The sequence below is a fragment of the Canis lupus genome, chromosome 17 (assembly GCF_048164855.1).
Source record: "Canis lupus baileyi chromosome 17, mCanLup2.hap1, whole genome shotgun sequence".
Lineage (NCBI taxonomy): Eukaryota > Metazoa > Chordata > Mammalia > Carnivora > Canidae > Canis > Canis lupus.
Window position 1 is genome coordinate 13594477 of NC_132854.1, and position 12149 is coordinate 13606625.

The window sequence follows — 12149 nt, forward strand, 5'->3', positions numbered from 1 at the left end:
GAATATAGATAGCCTAAGAATTTTAACGTTGGTATATTTACTTAATAGTTTTTTTTTTTGCATATTTGAGTTGTTATATATAACACATCAATTAATATATTTACTCCTGTCTATCTTTTTTTCTAGGTTAGATTCCTGGAAATAGAATTATCGAGTCAAAGGCAGAAACATTTTTGAGGTTCCTGATAGGTATTTTAAAATTACTTTCCGGTAATTTTGGAACATTTTTCACTCTAGGATCTACTTCACCAATACTGGCAATGGGTATCATCGTAGCCTGTAAAGATTCACAGCGTGGCTTCATTGCAAATTATTTGCTTTACCAGGTTTAAAAAGTGATTCTCTTTTAGTTCATGGAACATGTTTTCCTGAAGGTTCTGTTGTCTAATGTAATAACAGTGTAAATGTGGAAGCTGTTGTGCTAAGAGATAAAATAATCTCTTAATTCTAACCACCCTTTGTTTTTATATATATTTTATATATAAAATAATAATTTTCTAGATGAAAAAATATTATCTCAGAAAAGTTAAGCCATTTGCCCAAGATAACCCAGCTAGTAATTGGTATAGCTTCAACCAGGTCTGAGTCCAAAACATGTGATATTTTATTTATTTATTTTTCATCAATCACTTTAAGATCAGGCACCCATGATTCGTTGCCCCTCAACATTTCTCTACATTATTAAGAGGTTCTAATTTCTTTCCATTTATTTTCCAGATGAACTATATAATCATCTTATCAATTCCCTCAAAACTGGCATTTTGACTGATGTTGCATTGCTTTGGTTTGCTTTTTTTCCCCAATAATGAGTTAATGTTGAATTGTGTATATTTGTGTTCCTTTTTATTATAGTTATCATAGTTTTCTAATTAATTTTCTAAGGTTTCCAAATAGACAATTATGTACCTGTGGTATTTTTTTCTCCTAGTTTCTACTTCTTTTTTTTTTTCTTTCTTTTTTTTAAGGATTTAAAAAATTTATTTATTTTAGGGGGCTAGGGGCAGAGAGAGAGAATTTTAAGTAGCCTCTGAGCTGAGTGCAGAACTGATCATAGGGCTTAATCTAATGACTCTGAGATCTGAAATCATGACCTGAGCTGAAATCAAGAATCAGAGGCTTAACTACCAGAGCCACCCAGGAACCCCTTCTAATTTCTAGTTCTTATCTAACTCTTTCTTGATTCAGTGAGTAAAACTTCTAGAACCATGTTAAATATTGATGATACAGTAATTATAAGAAACATCTCTCTCTCTTTCTCTTTTTTCCTTTACCATTATGGAATTATTTCTATACTTTGCCTTCAAGTTAATGTGGATGTGTGTGTGTGTGTGTGTGTGTGTGTGAGAAACTATGGTAAAATATAGGGACATTGCAGTTAGTAGAAATCCCAACTTGACTTTAGCACCTTTATTTTTAAAAATTTTTTATTTAATTAATTTATTTGACTTTAACATTTCGACAGTTTTTGGTTTTTAGTATTTTCATGGCTAGTTTAATGGAGAACCACAAACAGGTATATTGACCTAAAAACTTGCTGCTATTGTAACTCTGAAATTGAACACATAAATTTTATAAAGATTTTCAAGAAATGGTGCAATATATTATTGCCTAATTAACTTTAAAATTCAATTCACTTCCCGAAGCATCTTAGTCTTCTGAGGTAAAATTATAATTGGCTTTTCGTAATTAAATTTATCCCACACTCCATTATTTTTCATTATACATGCTATTTCCAACTCCCACTAGAATGTATAGCTTTCCAGACCCAGACTAGAGAAAGTCAAACTTGGAGTTAATCAGAAAAAACTCCTGAACTGAAAGTCCACCATCTATCTCACTCCAGTGCCCTGGAACCCACTGATTTCTGCTGTACAACAAGAGGACTTGGTGCTGGCTGTTTTCCTACTCTGAGCTCTAACTGACATCATGGTCAAGTCTAGCTAGGGGACTATAAGGAACTGTGATTTTCTGAAGATAAAAACATATAGGCTTGTCTATTAATGGGTAATGGATAAAGAAAATGTGATGTATGTATATGTGTGTGTTTATAACATATATAATATGTAATATTATTTCATTATATATACCTATATATATAATGGAATATTATATATGTAATGGAATATTATTCAGCCATAAAAAGAATGACATCTTGCCATTTGAGACAACATGGATGGACCTTGAGAGAATTATGCTAAGTGACATAAGTCAGAGAAAGACAAATACCATATGATATCACTTATATGTGGAGTTTTTAAAACAGCAAATAAATGCAGAGAATAGATTTTTGGTTGGCAGACAGAGGCGGGGTGGGGAGGTAGATGAAATGAGTGAAGGTGGCTAAAACATACAAACTCTCAGTTATAAAATAAATAAGTCCAGTATGTAATATACAGCATTTGACTGCAGTTAACAATACCATATTACATATTTGAATGTTACGGAGATTCAATTTTGAAAGTTCTCACCATAAGAAAAAAATTTTGTAGCTATGTATGGTGATAAATGTTGACTAGTTATTGTGGCGATCCCTTTGCAATATATGCAAATATCGAATCCTTATGTTATACTCCTGAGACTAATAGAACATGATATGTCAATTATAACTCAATTAAAAAAATATAGGCTTATAGTGGTGGATATATGTCATTACACATTTGTCAAAACCCATAGAATGTGCAACATCATGGGTGAGTTCTATCGTAAACTAATGGACTCTGGATGATAATGATGTGTTAACATAGGTTCATTGATTGTAACAAATGTATTACTCTGGTGTGGGATGTTGATACCGTGGGAGATGGTGCATGCGTCGAGAGCAGGGAGTGTATGGGAGCTCTCTATACCTCTGCTTATTTTTTCTGTGAACCTATAACTGCTCTAAAATTATGTCTCTTACAAAAATGTATGAAACAGATAATGTCAATTATGTCTAAATAATAAAGAAATAAAAGAAAACACACACACAGTCCATATGGACTTAGAACTCTCAAACACTGCTCTGATGCCATGCCTGGAGTGCCCATGGACTCCAGCTCTGCCTCTAGATGTTGAATGTCTAGCATCTTCTCACAGGACATCCTCCGTGTCATGGTGTAGGATTCTGAATCCAATGAGGCTAATTTCTCCAGACAGTTCTCTACTCTTTCCTCCGTCTTGCTGCCTCTACGTCTGTTTCTTCTATTCCTACACTTTCAGTGTACTTCATTCTACCTGTAATGAGAGATCTGAGGAGGATCTTCTGTAAAATAATATGAGCTCTAAATTCTGAGGCACCTCACAAGGGTCCTATCTTCATGCATCTCATTTTAAAAAGTTCACTTGCCATCAATTGGTAATATCACTGTGCCTGAGAGTAACAAAAACCCTCATCTTTCTGGAATACTTTAAGTAGGATTATTTCAAGACCTGCCCCTTTGCTGAAAATCCAGAAAAGTATCGTATAAACATTAAGCATTGGAAAGAGTAAATAAGTGGCAGGGATCACAAGACTAACAAAGAATAGTCCCCACTATGTAGTTGATGGTATCCTTTGCTGCATCATACAGTGTGTCCTGTATGAGGATCCACAGAAATATCTGGAACAAATCTCCAGAGTTGGTTAGCTTTTAACTCAAGAACATTTTGAATCCTTTAGTTTTGTTTTCCTCTTGCCTTTGGCTGCCAGGGAACTCTGTATGAAGAGCTCAGCTTTTAGAAATTTAGGACCATCAGCGTGCATTGTGAATAATAACTGTACCCTTGTTTTTTTTTCTAATTTTTTTTTTTTTTTTTTACTTTATATTCCCTTTGCTCTTCTTTCTTAGTCAACTTATGTGGTATACATTCTTGCAAGGGGGCATCTGGGTGGCTCAGTAGTTGTTGGTTCAGGTCGTGATCCCAGGGTCCTAGGATTGAGTTTCCACACAGGGCTCCCCGCAGGGAGCCTGCTTCCCCCTCTGATTATGTCTCTGCCTCTCTCTGTGTCTCTCATGAATAAATAAACAAAATCTTTAAAAAAAATATTTGAATTATTGCAAGCCCCCAAGATATTGAAGGAGAGAATACTTCTTAAAGTGACAGTTTTCAGTATGCGTGTCCCTGCCTTTGCAGATTTTTGTTTCGCCAGTTTAATTACATACTGTCTTCCCTCTGCCATTTGGTACATGCATGGATCATATAAGGTCACGGAATGCAACACCAATGCAATGTTAGTTTAAGTCAAGCATAATTAGGAATCAAAGTTTTCAGAAAAGCATGTCATATAGTAAATTCCAGAAGCAAATGAAAAATGACTTTGGTATTTACTGTATTATTACTAACACTATTATTACTTGTGCTATTTTTTTCTTTTTCTGGTAGGAAATATATTTGAGAAAAAAAATCCAACCAAGATTTTGTCTGGAAGAAAACTTCATAACACAGTACATGAATCAGTCAGATTGTTGCTACATTCATCCTGTTTTTACTGTTTTTGTTTTAATGTGACCATGGAAACATGAAGAGCAGCTAATAAATCCTTGATGATACTCAGGCTGCATTTGATTTTACTGTCATCCCATATCTGCTGTTACTGTTGGGTTAATTACACATAATTTACCAGATGGCAAGAGTGGGCTCATGTCATATAATTTTTTATTCAGATCTGTAAGTGTATTGTATATAATAGATACTTCATATTTGTTGAATGAATGATTGTGAGAATAGATGAATGAATGGCTGAGGAGTGAAAGTAACCAGGCTCAAGCTTCAACAGGAGTATTGGCAAGCCTGTTGAAAGGAAGGGAATTCTACTGTGGGCAACTCAGAATCCACATCAGAAAACACTTGTTCAAAAGAGAACTCAACATTCTCTTAATGTTGGGGGTGCTAAGACACAGCTTTCCACTTCTAGCATTCCTGTGAAGAAATATATTTAAAGGTGAATTCTTCAGGTGCCTGGCTGGCTCAGTCCATAGAGCATGCAACTCTTGACCTTGGGGTTGTGAGTTCAAGCCCCACACTGGGTATAGGGATAATTTAAAAATAAAATCTTTTAAAAAGTTGAATCTCTGATTAGGGTCTCTGATGAGATGCCCTAAAGGTTTGTAGACACCTGAGTGTTAGCTCATGGGCTAACTGGTTTCCATCACTCTCTAAGGACTATAGGAGTGGAGGCTGAAAATGAACCAATCTCCAGGGAAGGGAAACAATTCAATATCCAAGCTCCATCTCATACATACAGGACTGGCTATATATTTGAGAAATCTAGTGGGTAAGTGCCAAGTCCCTCATTCAAAAGTATTAAGAATTGTAAGATTGTGGCAACAAATCATTAAACCAAACATGGAGTCCTTAAGTTCAAGTCCCTTTATGACTACACAGATTACAGGCACATGAAACTAGCATGGGTGTTCTTAGACTCTTACTTTTTCTAAGCAAAGAAAATTGAATAGGTCTGACACAAAAGATTGTTACTGCAATGTAGGGTCCTTGAATAGAACTTTCTGCTATGATGGAAATGGTCTCTATCTACACAGCCTAAGAGGTAGCCATTGACTACCTATGACTATTGAGGACTTAAAATATGGCAATGTGAATTGAAATTCAAGTAGTTCTACTTGTACTTTAAAGAATTGTATTTTATCTAGTTTTAATTAACATAAATTTAAATAGCTACATAGGGATGTGGCTAATGGCTGCCATATTGGACATAGAAGTTTAATGATCAACCAGCCTATACACAGTAAAGAAAATAGTTCCATATAGAAAGAATTTGTAACAATGAAAAACAAGCCATGTCTTTTCTATTAACTGTTTTGAGCAACTATATGGGCTAAGTTTGCATGTTATCCCAGTGAAAAGTGGCAGCATAGCTTCTAAACTTCTAAATAGAACAAGACATTTCTTTAAGATCCAGAACTGTGAAACTTGGAGCAGATCCCTGCCTCCAAAATTTACCAAGGAGAGAGTTTCCATGGCAACAGAGGATCCATCCAAATGTAATTAAAAGTGGGTGACTAGGGTACCTATATTGTTCGGTTCTAGCACATTTTACCTTTAATTATATTTTTCTAAGCCACTGATGTGCTGAAATGTCAGACAGTGTTTGTTCAGGACAGAGAATGATAAGTCATTGTAGGAAGAAAGTAAAGAAGACACAGTCATCTTGGAGGAGCATTAGGAATTCTGCAGATACAATAAGACAGGAAGAAAAGATGTATTCTTTGGCTGCTCTGGAATTCTTTCAAGTAGTGATGAGAAGGCTGGCCACTATTTTAGGGTTTCCCACTTCTTAGTATCACATTTCATTTTTGAGGACCCCTACCAGGCCTTACCCTCCACAGACCCTCCCTTGAGTCCCAGGGAGCATCTGCCCTGTTTCCCAAGCCAGGGTCCAGCATCCCAGGCAATCTTGCATGTGGGCGGGGGGTTTCTTTCCACCATTCCCACCTTCCCCAGGCCCTGGCCTTGGCAGCTTTGGGAAGCTCTCCCCACAGACATCAGGACAAACATTAATTACTGATTCTGGTTTAAAGTTAATGATGAAAAAAAAAAGTTAATGATGGCAGATGATATTTGCAACAACAACAAGAAAAACTATGTCACTTAAAAAATTATACAGTGAAATACTAGTTGTATGAGTGAATGAAGAAAGTGCAGAAAATTTTGAGTTTGTTTTGATTTAGTTGTAAATCACATGTTCCTGAGTGGTGAATGAAAATGCCTGGAATTGCTAAAGTGAACTAATTTATTATGAAAAGAAACAACCAGAGCAACCACCAGGTCAAAATGGTTCTCAAAAGGAAATACTGTTAATGAATTAAATAGCAATTGTCTGGATTTAGGATGTGGGGTAAATCCAGCTGCACAGGTCCATGGAAGATACTGGTGGCAATGAGACAAAAGGAAGGAGAGAGAAAAGGAAGGAAGGAACTGGGGGACTTGGACGGGGGGAGGAAGAAAATGAAACTTTAAGTTGGTTTGAGGGGACAATTGATGTCTATCTTAAATCTTTCATTGGGTTCACAGGATAAACTCCATAATTATTTATTTGTTCTCTCTTTTACCACCAGACAGCAGTACCCTGGGCCATATTTATTTTGTATTGGTCACCATAAAAGTGGTGAAAGTTGGACAATTTGAGCAGTAAGCATTATGAGCATCACTTATGTTAAAGGAAAAAGCTTTGAATTAATTCAGTGATTTTTAGCAGGAAAGGGGTGGAGTGCAATCTACAGTGGAAGGAGGCCTCTGAATTTCCAGATCAGAGGAAAGACTGGCTTTTTCTATATATACCCACACATGATTTTAGTGCATTCCTTTGGAGGTGGAGCTTATTATTCCTTTTTTTTTTTTTCTTGAGACTTTCTATATGCAATAAATTTTTGCTAATGGAAGCACATTGTACCTGTGAAGGATGAAGAAGTAGGGAAAAGGCTGAGGCATTGTTTCCATTCTTTTCCTCTTAAAAAATGCCTCTATAGTCTCCTTAAATGTAGAACAGCACCCCATCCTCACTCTACTATTTTTGTCTTTTGAGACAAATGTTTTGAAGCATCTAAACCTATTCTTGTGGAATGTCTCACATTGTGGATTTGTCTGATTGCTTTCCCATGATTAGGTTCAGGATGTGTGTGGCAAGAACACCACACAGGTGACATGGGATGCTTCCCATTGTGTCACAGCAGGGACCCATGATGGGCTTCATCCCACTGTGGGTGGTGCTAAGTTTGATCACTTGGTTCAGTTGGTGTCAGCCAGATATTTCTACTATAAGGCTAACTCTTTCCCTTAACAATTAAGAAGTACTTTGTGAAATGATACAATTGACACCACATAAAAATTCCATTTCCCTGTAACATTTTTACCCAATGGTCTTAGCATTCATAGTTGATGCTTGCCTGATTCTACTTTTATGTGAAAAATTGCAAAATGATGACTTCTTGATTTTATCAGTCTTTCTGTTATTTATTAACTAATATCCTCCTTTCAAAGAGGCATCTGGGTTGGCTCAGTGGTTGAGCATCTGCTTTTGGCTCAGGGCATGGTCCTGGAGTCCTGGGATCGAGTCCCACATCAGGCTTTCCATAAGGAGCCTGCTTCAACCTTTGCCTATGTCTCTGTCTCTCTCTGTGCCTCTCATGAAAAATAAAATCTTAAAAAAAAGAATGGCTTTATTTTTAGTGACATTTTAATATATTATTATGGATTCCTGGATTCAGGTTTGTTTGTTTTTTTTACCTCAGTTTTTGTTGGATATCACATCCCTTGTCTTAGATATATTTACTAAACTAGTGACCTGTGAAACACTAGTCTTGTGAAATGTTCTGAGAAAAAAAGCATTTTCTGGTCAAATAATTTAGAGACAGAATGAATCTAACATCTTTCTTGAAGCTATATAATGTACATTAGAATATTGAAGATGCCAAGGGGTTCTATAGTAGAAAACTTGCTTAATTTTGTTTAACTGGGTGTTTCCTAAACTTGATCATGAAATCCTTTTTCCTATTTAACACAGACTTAATAATACAGATTTGGTAAAATACATTTGAGGATACACTGGCCAAGTGCCAAACCTGCCAATTAAATATTTTAATATTTCATCAATAATATAAAACAAAGACTAATTAATGATGATAACTCCATCTTTATTTGTTCAACAAACCCTGTATGCTTAAAGTAATTATTCTAGAGGTACCTGGGTGGCTCAGTCCGCTAGGCATCTGACGCTTGATCTCAGCTCTGGACTTGATCTCAGGGCTCTGAGTTCAAGCCCCACACTGGGTTCTTCGCTAGGCATGGAGACTACTTATTAAAAAAGAAAACTAATTATTCTAAAATGATTCTATGCATCAGGTCAACTCAGCATACCACTGAGGAAACAGAGGTCAAGAACAACCCTGAAGTAAAGAAAGATTTCTTTAGAAGAATATAAAAGAAATATAAAAGAAAAGATTGGTACATTGACTTTGTTCAAATTAAAGACTTCTATCAAGAGACTCCAACCAGAGTGTGAAAAGGCAAGCTTTGCATGAGGATGGTATATCAACAAATACATATCCAGAAAATATAAAGAACTACAAATATACAACATTACATTTAAACAATGGGCAAAAGACCTGAACAGATACTTCACAAAAAAAAGGATAACCAATGGCTAATAAGCATATGAATATTATCAGCCTTCAAGAAAAGCAAAGTCAAAACCACAATGACATACCACTGCACACCCACTAGAATGAGTCAAATGAAAAACACTGACAGCACTAGGTATGCGAGTGGGTGTGTGGAGTTGGTAGATGCTGTGAGGCACCGCCTGGATCCCCTTTCAATAAGGCGATTGTTGCCTCAGCTGCTGACAGTGTGGATGGATGGCCTCCACCTCCAGTCCTTCACAGACCTCCTAGGCTGCATCTTGTCCAACGTCACAGTGACTGGGTGGATGGAGGGCATAAAGGATTAGTCAACTTGACCCAACTTGGGACAATTCTGAAGGGCCATTCTAATTCCCTGCCCCTCTCCCAGGTTGTTGTTAGCCCTACATGGAAGTTCAGCTTCTCCTTCTGTCCAATCTTATTACTTTCTCCCACAGAAGTGGGAGATCCCAATGGCACTCTGTAATAAAAATTTGGCACACTAAACTCTGTCACAGAACCTGTGTCCCAGTGTAAATTGGTACAACCACTTGAGAAAACTGTCTACCAAAGCCAAACAACAAGCATACCTGGGATCTAGGAGTTCCACCCTTAGATAGTTACCTGGGGAAAAATAAGCATTGTGCCTGTCCACTAGGAGTTACATATAAGAATGTTTAAAGCAACTTTTTTTTTTTTTTTAAGATTTCATTTACTCATTCATGAGAGTCACAGAGAAGCAGAGACATAGACAGAAGGAGAAGCAGGCTTCCCATGGAAAGCCAGATGTGGGACTCAATCCCAGGACCCCAGGATCAGGATCTGAGCCAAAGGCTAATTCTCAACCACTGAGCCACCCAGGTGTCCCTGTTCAAGCAACTTTATTCATAACAGACCCAAACTAGGAGAAACCCAAATGCCCATTAACTGCAGATTGTATTAATAAAGTATGCTCATAAACAAGAACATTATACAATGGTAAGAAAGAACAAACTGCCGATATATGAACAGCAGGACTGAATTTCATAGACATAATGCTGAACAAAAGAATCTAGACACAAAAGAGTACACACTGTGTGATTTAATTATATGAAGTTCAAGAAGACAAAAATAGCCCAAGGTGAAAGAAGTCAGAACAGTAGTTGCCTCTGGGCTGTAGCACTGACTGAGAGGAACATGAAGGAGCCCTTTGGAGTGATAGAAGTGTCTTATATCTTCATGCAGTTGATGGTTACATAACTAAAAGTCCATTGAGGTATGCACACAAGTTTGGGGCATTTTACTGTGGGCATGTTATGGATCAGTTAACAAACAAACAAACAAACCTCAAACTTCAGTAAATTCTTTATTAGCCCATTGCAGAAACTGTTTTGTAGACTGGTTTGGTTAAGGTCCTATGGTAAACTGTGATATTATCATCTCCTGGGAATAGTGGGGGTGGGATGGAGTTGGTAATGAAGTAGTCCTGATTAGTGCATTGACTAGTGCCTCTGCAGCAGAAAAAACACACTTTGGGGCTTGTGGTCTGTTGGGGAAAGACAAGGACCCTCCAGGTCTCATGCTCCTAACTTAATCAAAGGGCTCTTCCCATTCAGATATTTACCACCAGATCTTATCAGCTGTTATTAATTACCAAGGCTCTCTGAGAGAAAATTTCTGTAGGGAGGAAAATAATCTCATTTCATGGGGCTGTTAGGATAGTCCATAAACCAATCAGTTAATCTGCAACCAGGTAAATGCAATGAATTGACAGTAAATCATCTGTCACCAGAGACTTAAACTGCTTTGTTCCTGAAAATTATGAACCAACTTTACAATGAAAAAAAAAGGCTTCAGATATTTACAATTCTTAAAATTAATTTTATTAATTTATCTGATCAAAAAAAAATTATCTGATCAGCGTTGACTAAGAGAGGCTAAAGAAATATCAGGTTAAAACTCAACCCTCCCAACCACTCACTGCAAATAGCAGAATTTCCTTTGAAAACTGTACTTGTATGGGACATTTGGGAAATGTATTTGGGAATCGATTTGGGCATAAAATTGGGAAATATCCCAAATGGCTATTTGGGAAATTAGTTTACTTTAATTGGGTAAATGAAATTTAACTTATGCCTATGTAATATTCAATACTTAAACACAATTAGTTCTTGCCCTTCTAATGAGCATTATAGTTGATAAGGACTTCTTATATGTCTGTGGTGTACTGGGCTTTTTTTCTAGATATAGTGGTATGGTATGATGGTAGGAGAGGAATTGAAATCAAGATAAATGGGGAAAAAAAGAGTATACACTGAAACACTTAGATTGTGGATTATAATTCTCTAAATAGGGTGATAATTTGGAATAAAATTCATAATAATATGTGGTAGGTGGCCTTTCAAGGTGGCATCCAATGATCCTTGTCTCCTGATATTCATACCTGTGTCAGTCATAGTTCTCCAAAGAAACAGACCAATAAGATGTATGTATGATGTATCTATCTTCTACTTATATAGATAAATTTATTACATGGATTGGCTCATGAGATGAGGGAGGCTGGCAAGTCTGAAGACCTGCAGTTGAGTCAGCAAGCTGGAGACCCAGCAGAGCCAATAATGCAGTGCCAGTCTGAATCTGAAGGCCTGAGAACCAGGAGAGCAAATGGTATGATTCCAGTCTGAAGACTGGCAGACTCAAGGCTTAGGAAGAGCCAATGTTTCATTCAGTTTGAGTCTGAATGCAGGAAAAAGCCAATATTATAGTTCAAAGGTGGTTAGGCAGGAAGAATTCACTTTTATCTGGAGAAGGTCAGCCTTTTTGTACGATTCAAGTCTTCAGTGGATTGGAAGAAGCCCACCTCCATTAGGGAGGGCAATCTTACTTTACTCAATTGACCAATTTAAATGTTAATCTCATCCATGGATGCCCTCACAGAAACACCCAGAATAATGTTTGACCAAATATCTGGGCACCCTATGGCCTAGTCATGGTGACACATAAAATTAATCATCCTGAGACTGTTGTGTGATGTCTTTCTTTTGAGTGTGGGATGAACACAGTGACTCGCTTTTA

The 12149-nt window shown here is 36.9% G+C and overlaps 1 long non-coding RNA gene across 1 annotated transcript in view; it reads left to right on the forward strand.

The window, feature by feature from the left end:
- LOC140607913 (uncharacterized) overlaps window positions 1–4621 on the forward strand; it is a 56964-nt gene extending 52343 nt beyond the window's left edge. Inside the window, exons 2-3 of the long non-coding RNA XR_012009833.1 lie at window positions 127–189; window positions 4342–4621. This is a non-coding gene — a long non-coding RNA (uncharacterized lncRNA). The remainder of the gene's footprint in view (window positions 1–126; window positions 190–4341) is intronic.
- Window positions 4622–12149: the final 7528 nt, after the last annotated feature.